Genomic DNA, 15183 nt, shown 5'->3' on the forward strand with positions numbered 1-15183 from the left:
AGTGGAATCCAGAATCTAGTTCCACTATCTAGTAATCCAGAATCTAGTAAAGTGCCTATATTAAAACAATAATAATGAACAGTCGGATGTAAAATGCCATCACTGTAAAAAATGTGGCGTATCCCTATAGTACCCTTAGCCTTTCACGTGATTTATTAGATGACGGAGAAGCTGGAATAAAGTTTTTAAAAATAGTACTCGCTTGAAACAAATGCAACTGTAAGCTATATAAATCCGTTTAAACTTACATACACATTTGAAATTGATATTGTAAACATAAACTTAACCATATAAAACTGACTTAAATAAAATAAAGTATTATGCAATGAAACAATATTATTTATCGTTTTTATTTATAAATAATATTGCTTCGTAGCACACTGTAAAAGATTCAGGATTTTTTCTACTGTGTATAAGACTGTTTATTTAGAATCTGATAAAATATTTAACTAATATAATTTCCTTTCACTAGTTAGTCGTATCAAATCTCAAATTTTCTTTTCGATAATGTAAAGAGAACATCGAACCCAAGCACGAGACGTAAAGGAGGCAAAAAAATCATTAAAATGCAAAAAGGGAATAAAAAAAAAGTGCAAGAATGTTCGAAATCTTTTCTAAACTGTTCACTTAAAGGGATTATGAAGGAAAATGTTTCTTTCCTTGAGCATAATGAACAGTATCGTTGGCGATAATAAATGCTTCTTTTCTTTATCGAAAGGAAGTGTTGGCGAAGTTTCTTACCCCACCCCTCCTGCAGTTGGTTACCGGTTATTAAGATTTGTATCGGAAATGTCTGCTCTCCAAAATTAATTTATGGACCAAGGTTGTTCTTCAGTAATTCCAAAGTCACGTATTTGGCTAATTGAATCTGAATGTTTTCGTTTTTTTTCCCTGTAGTTCAAGAAAAACTTCCGTACTCTTTGTTGTAGAGTTATAAATCTATAGGACCAATACACTTAAATTTAAAGTTTCTGTATGAATATATTGCTTTTAAAAGGAATTAAATAGTGATATAATCTGCTTATCTGCAATTTTTTTAGTATGATCTAAACACAAATCGTGATGGATAGGACAATCTGCCTTATTTATTGTAAAAATAATTACCTTTAAAAATCATGACATAGTTTTTATAACTTTATTCTTCTGAAGCGTTCCTGCAATGCAATTTAAGATTTCTAAGATTTATAAGATTATAGAAAAATGTGGAGCATTTTTGTGATGTATTCTTGGAAAACTTTTACTTTCTTGCAAAGATAATCGTTTTTAAACCTATTAATAACTGACGCGAAAATACTCAAAAAAGAAGTCGTTGTATTGAATATTAAAAATTTCAGCACAGCTCTGAATAAATATAGGGGGTTAAGTGTCAGAGACCGGGGCTTAAATCGCATTAAAAGAAGTGCGGAAATGCTGTCTTGACGTATTCATTAATTGGTAAAGTGCAAACTGAATTTTATAATAACATTTTTATAAAAACTAGTGGGCTGCGCCCCCAGCTCGCTAGCGCTCGCCAACCCCCGAAAATTGCGACGCAATCTTATATGGTATGTTTCGCAAACCAAGCTCGCTTCGCTCGCTACTATGTTAGGTAACTTAGGTACTACATTGCAAATGCACAAAACTCTAAGAATTCAAAACAATCATTCAAATCCATATAACAATTTTTTTTTTTAAAATTACATCTTTTTAGTAAATACTAAGTCATTAAAATAAATTTGAATTCAAAAAAGACTCATTGACTGAGACTCATTTTTCAATGAATAACTAATAACAATAATAAAACAAATAAATTCGTGATATAAATCAAAAATCGCCAAACAAATTCGTAATATATAAATTCGTGAAAAAAAAGCGCTTTCGACAAAATACTAAAATACAGATCTATCGACAAAGACTACTCACTTCTGCCTAGCTTAATAGTATGAGATTGTCGCAGCTGAATTGTAATTTCAGTTTCCGTTTTTAAAAGCGCTATATGTTGAGCCACCTCAGCTAGATTTGGCATTGGACATTTTTAGCGGCAATCATTGGTCGATTTTCTAGCGTTGCCATTCGAGGAGTTGTAATGAGACTTTTTGTCGCCGTGTAAGAGGATAGATAGGTAGATAGATTAATGTTGAGTCTTCACTTTTTAATAACTAATAAATAAATGTTGACAGAGGCAGTTTTTTTAAATTATTATTAGCATTCGAACTCTAGCTGCACTGTTTATGACGCCTATCTGAAATAAATATAAAGTAGTGAATAAATATAAATTGTAGTTTTAGTTTCTGAAAAGCTAATTTTTTTTTGTTTTATCCTTATAGGCAGCCCAGAGAAGGCCAAGACTTTCAGCTGAAGTTTCTCCTGGAAAAAAATTATTTTACTGACCTGGACTATCAGATTTTTGCCCCAATCACATTAAAATCTGATTACACAAACTCGAGCCATCTTTATTTTGGCCTTCCTTTTTTAGGACTTGTGATGGACTTTTACACTAAAATCTTCTTTTCTGGGTCTTTTTCATCCATTCTGGCAATACGAGCAACCTAGTTTATTCTTTAATTTCAATGCATTTCATGATGCCGAGTTTATTGAAAATTCTCTAAAATGACTTCTCCGCAGGCTATTTTCTTTGACAGCGCCAAGAACCATTCTCTCAAATGTTTCAGGAAACAAATTAAGAAGATGGACTAATAAAAATATTCTTTGTATAAACTCATTCGTTGGACTAATGAAAACATTTAAAACTGCATATTTTCAGAATGTTAAGCTTCAATGGATAGTATGTAAAATGCAAGACTTTTTAAGGATAATATGATTTGAACAATAAAACATGTTATATTTTTGTCAAACAATTATACAATAATTAATTACAATAATTTTACTCGTATCTAGAATAATCATAATCTTTTATCAAACTCGTTATTGTTTCATTTCAGAATCTGTTTCTTTTTGTATGATGTAGGTTTATCTGTAACGGTAAATTAAAAAAAATGGTGCTAAGTAAAATGGAATTTCTAAATATACCAACTTAGACAACAAAAAAAAACAACTTTGTTCAATCACAGTAACTAAAGGGATTAAAAACTGATATAATAAGCACTTTACTTTGTTACAATCAAATCTTTTTTTTTAAATTGTTTTTTTAAAATGTTTACATTTTCACTATTAAAGCAAGTTTATACCCTTGACTTACATAACGACTGTATAAGATTCTGGCTAGGATAGCCTGGTTGACAGGGAGCTGGACTGTTTGTGAGAACGGGAGTTCGAACCCAGCTGGCAGAAGACTGTCCTTGTAGTAAATGGTGACTGGGGCATATTAAGTCTGTCGGGTCACAAAGTCCTCCATGTTCCCATAAAAAATCGGTGCCTCTTTGGGTACTGAATTGGAGATTGTTCGTTCTCTGGTTCAGGTCAAAATAACGATCAGTGGATGAATGACTTGATGTATGAATGGGTCGCCTTGCAAGCGTTTGTGACGTATGGGTGTGGAAGAAGGCAAATTCTTGGCCATTGAGGGTGCCACGGAAGAACAAGAACAATTACACCCCCTTTGCTTCAATGGCCGAACAAAAACATGATGATTTTATCTAACTTGTAAGAAAGTTAGTTTGAAAACCACTATGCAAATATAAGTGAAAACAACTATAATTTAACTTGTATGGGTTAACATTCTAAAGAAGGACTTTTGAAGGAAACCAAAAAACCACTGATAAAACTCAGATAATTTTTTTACCAAATCTATTATAGCTCCCTTATCCACTGTCCTAATCTTATAAGAACTATGCATGGGTAAATTTTTGACTGTATAGCTTAGATTTAATTAAAAACCGTTATATAGCTCAAATATCTTTAAAAAAAATTTAATTTAACATTTATCAATTAATTTTCTGTAAAAGAGCATTCAACTATAACATAAAACTGCTATAAAACTCTGATAAGTATTATAAAAAATATTATTACTATATTATATCCACTGCACTTACTTAATAAGACTAATCTTTGAGTATCTTTGATTACATTTGTGTAGTTTGAATAGGTTTAAGAAGAACTGTAACTTATTATCTATAAATTAATATTCTGAGTAAGAACTTATTAATATACTATCTGACTGCATAGAGGAAAAAAAATCAGGAAAAACTAACGTACCATTTGGTACTGACATTTCCAGTAAAAAAATTTCTTAAAAAAAAATTCTGGTTAATAAAACTAAACTACAATGTATTTGAATCATTCATTTTGTAATTTTTTGCTCACATGGTAAAGGTTTATCGGAAATTCCTGTTTTCAAAATTGCAGTTCTAATTATCACACATTTAGTGAAAAATACAAAACTAAAAAGTAAATGTAATCGAGTAAATGGTTTTTATTCCATGTTCTAACATATTATAAAAAATTACCGAATTTTACCCCAATTTCAAAATTTTTTCCTATATTATAAGACCATAATTTATGGCTAATTTTACCACAATCATTACCAAAGCACTTCGGTAAAAATTACCAATTTTTTTGCTCTCTCATGGAGTCAGAAACATAGCAAATTTTACCATATTCTGGAAGTTTTGACAATACTTTTTTTTTCAGTGTACTAATAAAACTCAAATACTTTTTATAACAAAGTAATAAAAACTTATTGTTCACTGTACTAATTTAATAATAATGATGCCTGATTATGTTTGACAACAGTTGAATAGTTTGAGCATATTGAAAATAGTTTTATTTAAACATTTATGAATTAACGTTCGATAAAAGGACTTAGACTATACTGCAGATATAACTTTCATACTTTTTATAAGAAAATTATTATAACTCATTATCAACTGAACTAACCTAATAAAAATGATGTTTTAATGTGTTTGAAAGCAATTCTTTACCACAAACATGTTTAAAAATAGTTGCAATATAACATGTAAGAACATATATTATATACACTAAAAAAATGGATACTCAAATATTACGAAATTTTCTTCGTTTTTGATGAAACTATTTCCTGGTATCTGTTCCAAGCAAAAAATTCGTCAAAGTGATGAAATAACTATCGTCACTTCTTCCAGAAATTGAATTTCGCCAAAATTAATGAAATATTTCGTCAAAATTGGGGAAATATTTCGTCATTCTACTTTTTTTCAACAAAAAATACACGTTTTGCCAAATTATGTATCGCTTCTAATAATCACTTTACGTGGGGTATAGGTGGCACAACTTAACAAGGACAAATAAAGTACACACATTCCCGAAGCGGGATTCGAGTCCCGGATGTTCATGGTACGAGGTCGACTTATTTATTTCTATACAGACCGCTCAGCCTAATTTGTTAATTTATTTTGATTTTCTAGTGTTTATTCTCGTTTCTTCATTCTGGGTAACTATCTCCCACAATGCACCACGTTGAGGTTTCGAGTAGAAGAAACATTTTCGTCATATATTTGAGAGTTCGCCTTCTTTCACATTTCAAGACACAATGTTTCTAAAAATTGACGAAATACTGGACAGGGATTGCTGGATTGTCAAGTTCTGTGAGACAGAGTTCTATTCTAAGAGTGAGAGTTCTATTTCTTAGAATGTAAAAAAGAGTTCATTACTATACTTCCGAATTACCGATAAAATCCTCAAGACTTTTATAAGAAAGTTATTGTAACTCATTATCAGCTGCACTAACCTAATAAACATGATGTTTTATTATGTTTGATAGCAATTGGACAGGTTTGACAGCAATTTTACAGTTTAATACCTTGAACATGTTTAAAAACAGCTGTAATTTTATCTGTGTGAACTAATATTTTATAAAAAGGAGTTTTAACCGTACTACAGAACTACCAATAAAATTAAAGTACTTTTTGTAACAAAGTTACTGTAACTCATTATCCATTGCGCTAACCTAATAAAAATGATTATCATAGAACAACTTATCATTTCTTAATTTTGAGCGTTACGTTGTGTATTTATGTTTCCGTTCGAATAATTTTTACGATTATAGTGAGGACTTAACTTGTTTGTTATTAATATGAAACAGAAGAAGTACGACGCTGGCGTAACGACCTATTGTATTTCTTGGCATCATTTATTGTTCTCTAACCTCTCACTTTTGCCTTTTTGGTGCGAGGAATAATACTTATTAATTTTGAAATTTATGACATTTTCACACAGAACTCAGTGTGGCAGTGACATAATCAGAAAAGTAGGTTTCAGGGCCAAGTGCGGAGCACCCGCTTGTAAGATATGGTGTCGATAGTGGATTGTTTCAAAAAGAGAAGATTTTTTGTTCGGTTGGCGACGTTTCTGCTTCTTTGTTTCAGCCAACCACTGCGTAACCGTACTTTGATATTCCTCAAGTAATGAGGAACCTTCTAGAAAACTTTCGAAATAGAGTCGCAAAACAATGAAATTCTTTTTAGCACAAAAATGAGATTTCTGCTTACATGCTGAATAGATATTAATACACATAATCACGTAAATATGCTATTAAGAAATTTAAAGATATGTCATTGTGAAATCTATTTTTAATGATGTATTTTTTTCAGGGACATTTCGCTATTAAGATTTATCATTAAAAATGTTTTGGTGTATTAAATTCATAGTCGAAGCGATTAATATTGTTTTGAATTTAATTATTAACGACTATTTTTAGGAAGTGCGATATTTTAAAAACAATATCATAAGTCTTAAAAGGTATTATACACGAAGAAAAAAATTCTGGTGAAATTACCGTACTGTATGGTAATGATATTTCTGGTACACACAACATAACTTCAGTTAATAAAACTAAAGCATTCGATATTTAAACCATTCATTTGGTAATTTTTCTATTCATATAGTGACTGTTTATCGGAAATTACGGTTTTCAAAATTATAGTTCTTATTACTACACATTTAGTAAAAATGAAAAAGTGAAACATAAATTTAACTGTATAAATGGTTTTTATACCATGCTCTAAGGTAACATGATAGAATTACCAATTATTTTGGGGTATACGTTGCTCTTAATAGTACCTATTTTTTATATTTATTCATTTGTAAAAGGCTCTATGTGTCGAATATATGCGATATAAAAGTTTGTATTCAATTTATACTTTTCACACTATTCTCCCAATTGCACTCTATAAATATCCCTCAGAAGTTGATGTAACTTCAATATAAGCTTAAATTTTTTTTATGTCGTCCCTTTTAACTTTCTTAGATTTATATAATTGTAATTTTTTTAACAAAATTATGCTTTTAACTCTGAGAGTATAAAAGGTATTCATTTGTATTATAAGACTTTTAATTATATCTCACCAACATAAAGCGGTAGTAAACAAAGTTAATTTTTAATACAATTTTTTTTATTTACTAGTTAATTATTCATTTTTTCCCACCAAAAAACATACTCACTTCTGTTTACACACTCTTCTTTAAAAGTAATTTCGTCGGAGATAAAACCGGTTATTTCAGAAAAAAAAGGATCACACACAAATAAATAACATACAAATCGTTTCTCTTAAAATTCAATGGGTCTCCTAAAGTATCCATTAACTTCGAGTGACTTAAACTGTTATATATACTTAGGTAGCTGTCCCAGCGGGACATAGTTACAAGACACGGATTCTATTGAATAGAACAGAAAAAAGAAGCTACTAGTCCTGGGCGAGCCATTTGGAAACTATTCACATTTGATGGAAGAATCTATGAGATAAGTTTAAAAAAAGAGCATTATAAACCTCCTGAAATTCCCAACCTGAACCCTTGCTCTTTGAATATATTCTTACCGATCTGTGTTTGGCTTCAGTCTCAAATGATACTTTGGTTTGCGAATAGTCATAGGTGAGGTCAATGATATGCAGGTGTTTAAATAAGGTGGAGTTGTCTTGAGATATTGGATTTTTCACCAGTTAATGGAAGAATAAATCGAAGGAAGCATTTTGGCATGTGTCACTCTCCCGTTGAGCTGTTGTCGTGAGATCTCCGACTGGTTGGCCTGAACTTTGAAATGGTTCGAGATCAAGTTTAAATCAAGTGAAAAGCTGGATTGAGTGGCATGTGACATTAAGTTAGAGAAGATAATGATAACCTGAATAGAGCTTGATGTTATAATCCTTTCTTCAAAGCCTCTTTTATTGTCATCAATAAAAACTCGAATTTTGTGTAAATGATAAATAAATACTTTAAGTGTTGCATTTAGATTAATGATAAGAATTTTTTTTTTTATCTTTTGCGTGAGACAACTATAACACAATAAAATTAACTCAAACCGTGCGATATTTGTGTTCTTATAAATATAGGTTCGTTAATATGAAATGGCTATTTATAAAGGGACAAATGATAAAGATTTTTAAAAAATAACTCAGTACCTGACCATTACAGTAAACATTACAAATTCGAATAACATAAATTCGAATTAAACCAGGTTCCAACTTCGAATAAAGAGTTGAAAGATAGTTCAGTGTCATGCATGGGGAAAACAATTCTAGTAGAATTACTATACTGTACAAAAACGACATTTCTGGTTTAAACATAAGATAGAATTGTAGGGCTTTAGAGCTTTTCAAGTGGTAATTTTTCCATTCCTGTGGTATCAGTTTACCAGAAATTCTAGTTTTCAAAGTTATTGTCCTTATAACTACACATTTACTAAAAAGTAAAAAACTGAAAAGTAAATTTAAGCAAAATAAAAGAGTTTTTTCATGCTCTAAGTTATCATGATAAAATTATAATTGGCACGTTTTACTATAAAACCAATTTTTACTGGAACATGTTGCGTAACAAAAATCTGATATAGTGTAGTTTTTACAATAATAAATACCATAAAATCACTGAGTGACTCTAATTAAGTAAATCTTACTGCTTTCTTTCCAGTTCCCACCTGAAGAATGACCTTTCGTCAAAACAGGCATCTGAAGGGCAGATTTGTTGACCACTCCTTCAGGGGCACCATATTAGGTGGGCTAACGCTGCTCTCACAGTAAGGAGAAATAATACATGGAATGAAAGAGTACCCATGTCTTTCCTGGGATTCGAACCCAGAACCGTTCAGATGCAAGACCAGTTCCCTGACCCTTACACAGGCCGGGAAGCAAAAAACTTACTGTAAAAATTATGGTATGATATTTTACGGTAAAAATGGATTTTACAGATGATGTTCCCAAAGTGCAAACCACTTTATATCGTAATTTTATTTGGTCCTTTTTGCAGTGTATTTAAATAACTAAGCAAAATTTTATACTCCTATGAACACGTGTGTATTCAATCGTTCAAACTACGAATTTATGATTTAAATTTACCTATTAGCGAAACATTTTTAATAATCAAATAGCTCACTAAAAATTTTAAAAAATTGTAATTTATCGAAATTAATAAACAAACTCACTGCGCTCAAACTTACTTTGCCACTTGACATAGAATGTGCTTCAAATACATACAATAAAGCATTTGCATACAGAATCACGAATCCTTGGTTTAATTAACAAAATCACACAACAGTCATGAAGTTTCATGTCATTAATAAATATGAATCAGTCTAAGTCACGCCATGACCTTTTGTGGAAGGTGGAAAAAAAGGAATTTATTCTGATGAGAATATAAGGATAATGTGGTGTATTCTTTTTCTTACACAGTGAGATACATTATACCTTCTAGTTTTATACGATCTCATCTTTTTTTTAATACTTGCATACAGTATTCTGAAAAGTAATCTGGAACTCTGATTTCACATTTTATTTTGTTCAAGTTGATTGCGCTTTTGTCTAATCCATAATTCCAAATGTTCGAAGAAATGTTAAACAGGATAGCGTGCTAAGTTTAATTTAACAAGATTTTGATTTAAATAATGTAATTTATTCTTCATTGCATTCACACGTGTTTGACTGATTCATTGCATTCAATATTTAATCATTTTATTTTTGGAATTTTTCTCTTGGCAGGAGTTAAATTCGACAACTGTTCTTATTCCATGCATGGAACTAAGAAATCTATTACTATTTAATGAAACATTTACTATTCTATAATGATAGAATATTGTACAAAACTAAAACAAACAAAGACTAAAAGATTACTACTCCATGTCAAGAACTAAAGACTGTTACAATCTCATATAAAAACTAACAAATTGTCACTGTACAGCTGAAAAGCTGTTGTTTTTCCCAGTTCTAGAATTTTACTAATGTTCTAGATATTTTTTAATTTTCTAGAATATATTCTATGTGCTGAAATGTTTTAAATAATTTTGTCAGAGTATTGCAGCAAATATATTTCGCATGAGTTATGAGACATTGACTAGAATATTCCAAATGACAGTTAGAAATTATGTATGATGTAGGAAACTAAAAAAATACATTGTACTTTTACGTGTAAGAAACTAAAAATTGTTACTATTCCACAAAAAAACTTTTAAAAAAACTGTCGCTATACCTCTAAAAAGCTGTCGATGCTCCCTGTTCTGGAATTTTACTAATGTTCCAGAATTTTTTAATTTTCTAAAATGTATTCCATGAGCGAAATTTTTTTAAAGAATTTTTTAGAGAACTGTTAACGTATAAGTGTTTTCATATAAGTTATACGGCATTGACTAAAATAATCTATATAACAGTTAAAAACTGTTACTGTCCCATAAAATAAATTTTACCATTCCATGTTAGAAACGGATACTGTTCCGTAAAAGAAAATTGTACTTTTCAACTAAACTATTGCCAGTTTGCCATTTAGAAAAGCAAAAAGAGCAAAATTTAAGAAATTGGATTGAAGAAAAAAGAGAAGAAAATTGAATAAGAGAGCTTGCAGGGAATTTAACAATTTTTACCTATTATCTAAGCAATCCAACGAAACAAAAAGAGTTTTAAATTATTCAAATTTTAAAAAAAAAATAGCAAGTAAATATTTTTATGAAATTATCAAGGCATCTTTCGGCAAAACTGAAAAATAATACATGAAAAGTTATAGAGAAAAAATAAATAAATGAAGAGCAAAATGTAAAAAATTGAAATTGAAAGGAATTTAAAATTGTGTAACTTTTTTTCAAGGAAGTTAATGAAACAAATAGATTATTAAAATTAAATTTAAAGGGATTAAATACATTCGCGAGCTCCCAAAGTATCATTTAAAAAATTGGAAACTTGATTAAAATTTGGCGTGTATGTAAATATTAACCCTTGAGAACAAAATTTTGATATGTAAAGCAAGTGTTTTTCAGATCAGGTAAATTAAAGTTCATAAAAATAGTATTTAATTTTGTTAGCATAAAAAATAAAGCTTAAAAGTTACAAATATTAAAATATTAAACATATTCACTAACTTTCAAAATATTGTTCAAAAAAATCTAAGAATAGATAAAAATTTGAGTGATGTGTTAAAAATAGGAACGAAATTTTATTCGGTAAAGCACGTGTTCTTCAGGCTCTGAATGAAAGTTTATAAAATCATTTATTTACGTTTTGTTAGCTAACAAAATAAAGTTCATAAGTTACTAATATTTCAGGAAGTAGGAAAAGCTTTTAAAACGTTGTACCCTTAACAAAAGAAATTTCATATGATTTACGTGCGTCTAAATGAAATTTAAAGTAAGTTTTAATTGGCAATTTAACTATTGGCAATTTATAAACAAACAAATAAATAACAAAAAAATAGTTGTGCAAAAATTCCTTTTTCTTAATTTTGCCGAGGATGTTTCAAATTAAACTTATTACCCTGCAGTGAATGGAGTACTCATTTTGCATGCATATTTGCAATTCATATAATGATGAAAAGAAAAAATAACATACATGTATAAAAAATTAAGTTCAAAAATTACTAACTTTTAGCAAAATAGATGGCCTTAACTTAAGAGAGATTACAATTTATGTGCGTCTTAACGATATTATTATTTAGTTTTAATTGGCAATTAAAATTCAAATATGACAATCATAAAGTTGTTTATGAACTTTCTTTAAGCACGGATTACTTTTGAAATTACTTTTGTGTCAGTGGAATACTCGTTCCATCATATCGTCTATATTTCTAATTTATAAAATAATCAAATAAAAGTGCAAAACCAATAATGAAAACCAGTAGTGTAAAACCAAAAGGATAAAATTGATTAATAAATAAAAAGCAAAGTTGAAAAAGCAATAATTTTCCCGAATATAGAGTAAATATTTAAAAAAAATAAAGCACATTCATTTAAAAACAATTTCATGTAACTTAAGTACGTCTAAAAGGTACTTAAACTTAATTTTTATTGAAAATTAAAATGTGAAATAATGGAAAGAGGTATTTCAAAATTTTTTTATGTGTGGAAAAGATGTTTCAAATTACTCTGCTGTCAATTGTAATGAATGATATGTTATGTCATATACAACTTGTATCTTTCTTAACATTGCATAACATAAAATTCGCAATTCATACCATGATAAGAAAGTATTATTAACTGTACAAATTGTGGAATTCAAATAAAACTGTTTAAAAAAATTCTGCAATCAATTCTTTTTCAGATTTAGTTATAGATTTTAAAATTAACAATAAGCTTTATATATTTGTTATATACTATTTCATGGTAGCTTTAATTTTCTGTTGTCATGTCATTTATCTGTTGAATTTATCATATTTTGTTGCTATGGTTTTTAATCATATTTAAAAACTTGCAAATGAAAGTAAAAAAACATAAACCAAGTAAATTATTAATAAAAACAGCAATTTTTATACTTAACGAGTTGTTGTATAAGTGCTAAAATATATCACAATAAACTGAGTAATGATTGTAAGTGGAAAAAAATTAAACTCATAAGAATATTAATATAATTTGTCATTCTATTTTAGAGTCCATTTATTGCGCTGCTTGGGAGTTTACGATCACAAAAACTGAAGAGATGTTTTTCTTTTTTTTTTTCTGTTTACCTGGAGAGGGGTATCAAAAGAATCTTAGCATGAGAAGAAAAACGAAAGAAAAAAGTAAAATGTTGCTCAACACTGAGCAGCTAAATTCTGCTCAAATAGGGGTATTATCATTTTTAATAGGCTATTCACCTGTTCGGAAGAAAAAAATGAGCATACTTAAGTCTTTAGAAACTTATTTGTCGCAGTAGGAGGTCGCTTTGATAAAATAAGCACAATCCATTGAACACAATTCTTTCTTTTGTTTGATATGTATCCTTAAGATAACATTATTAACTTTTAAATTTTCAGCTGGATCAAATGTTGATGCTTAAAAATTTACATTTGTAACTTAGTATTTTAGGGAGGGTATTGCACCTTTGATAAATTTTAGTTTTTATGTTTTTATGCAGAAAATGATTATTCAAATAACTTTTGAGGATACGTAACCGCTGAATCTCGAAAACCATCAATATGCACACTGCCTAGCTGATCAGCAGACTTTAAACACTTTAAAATATTACAGTGCATATTACGGTAATTATTCAAATAACTAAGAATCTTTGAGGATATGTTACAGCTGAATCTCGAAAGCCGTTAACATGATCATTACATGACTGATATGCAAATTTTCAGATTATCTATACTTTAAAAAAAATCGGATCAAATTACGGTAAAATGAGTTTCAGCACTCAGGAGGCCGATACTTTTCTACCGTAAAATTCATTTTTTCCGGGACATGTTACGGAACAAAAAATCTGATATACCGTAATTTTTACAGTAACCGTTTCCGTAAAATAACTGAATCACTCTAATTAAAAAAATATTACTGCTAAAATCATGGTATAATATTTTACGGTAAAAATTGATTTTACTGCAAAATGGATTTTACGGATAATGCACCCAAAATGTCAGTACTTTATACCAGAATTTTTTACAATGTAAAGTGATCCTTTAATGCGCATCAACAATTTACGTTTTGTTAAAGCTCTTAAGTTTGGATCTCTCTTTCTAATACACCATATACACTATTTTGTTGATTGTTTGATTATATTGATTTGCATTGATTCATCTGACATTGAAATATAAGCAAGAGACATTATTTTGTAACATTTTAAACTGTTTAGTTTTTCGTGCTATAATTTTTAAAGTGATTAATGATTGATTTTGTCAAATAAAGAGTTGATTGTTTAATTTTATTACCATCGTTGCCATCAACCACCTATCCAAATTTGCGTTTATAGCAAAATTGATTTTATGTTCCAATGTTTCACTCCGCATCCTTGTACTTTTAAACCTAGTCCAGAAGACAAGGGAATACCTGTATCAAGTATTGGGAGAAATTTTGCGTTTGTGGTGGACTTTTTGATGGAACTAACCAACATTTGCTTTACATGCAAAACCACGAAAACCTCCTATGATTAGCCTGTTGTCAAGGGGATTATAGCCCATGATCCCTCAACCACTGGGAATATTTCACGTCATCACTATGGTCGGTGCGAGCCGGGAGTCTAAACTGGGTCACCTCATTGGGAACCGAAAGCTGTATCACCTGAAACACAGAGCTTTCCTGTTGCGCCAATCAGATACTTAGCTCATATTCTGAAAAATATATAGGAATCTCTTTTCCTAATTTTAGTCATTATGCTTAAAGTTCGCGATATGAATAATGAAAACAATCCTTGAAAGTCTTGGAGCTTTCCATGAGCAATACAAAAGAGATGGAAAAAAAAACATTTTTAGCCAATATACAACATTTTTAGCGTTACATGTAAACCCATGGGACTTTAACCCGTGATCTGTCTACCACTGAGGATATTTTTACGTCAGCACTGTGGTTAGTGCGAGATGGGTGCGGAATTCGCATCCACCAGCCACAGCTGGGATTCGAATCCGATTCAATTCATTGAGGCAAACGCTCATCTCCTGAGCCACCACAGATTCCTGATTGTTTAATTGTAGAAACTAGAGTTTTTAGAAAACGAAAAATAAATGAATAATAGGGATCTTAATGGTAATATAATTGTTGGTTGTTAATTTAAGCATACAGGAGCGTTGTTGTTGCTCCAAAAAATATCTTATTTTATTTTCACTTTATAGGGTGTCTAGTAAGTAATAATGAGGTAACCTAAATAATTTGCAGACTACCTACATAATTTTTAGCAATTTCTTAGTACTTTAAGAATCATCATAGTTAATCTGCATAGATAATATAATGCATTCCTCTTTAAATAATAATTATTGTATTCTGTCATATGACAAAAATACGAGCTTTTGAATAATATATGCTGAAGATTTTAATTTTTTGAAGCAGGTAATAGTTGAAAAGTTATTTAAAAGGAGTGGAATTAATTTAAAAGGAACTGCCTTGATTAAAATCTG

This window comes from Parasteatoda tepidariorum, chromosome 2 (assembly GCF_043381705.1).
Source record: "Parasteatoda tepidariorum isolate YZ-2023 chromosome 2, CAS_Ptep_4.0, whole genome shotgun sequence".
NCBI classification, from domain to species: domain Eukaryota; kingdom Metazoa; phylum Arthropoda; class Arachnida; order Araneae; family Theridiidae; genus Parasteatoda; species Parasteatoda tepidariorum.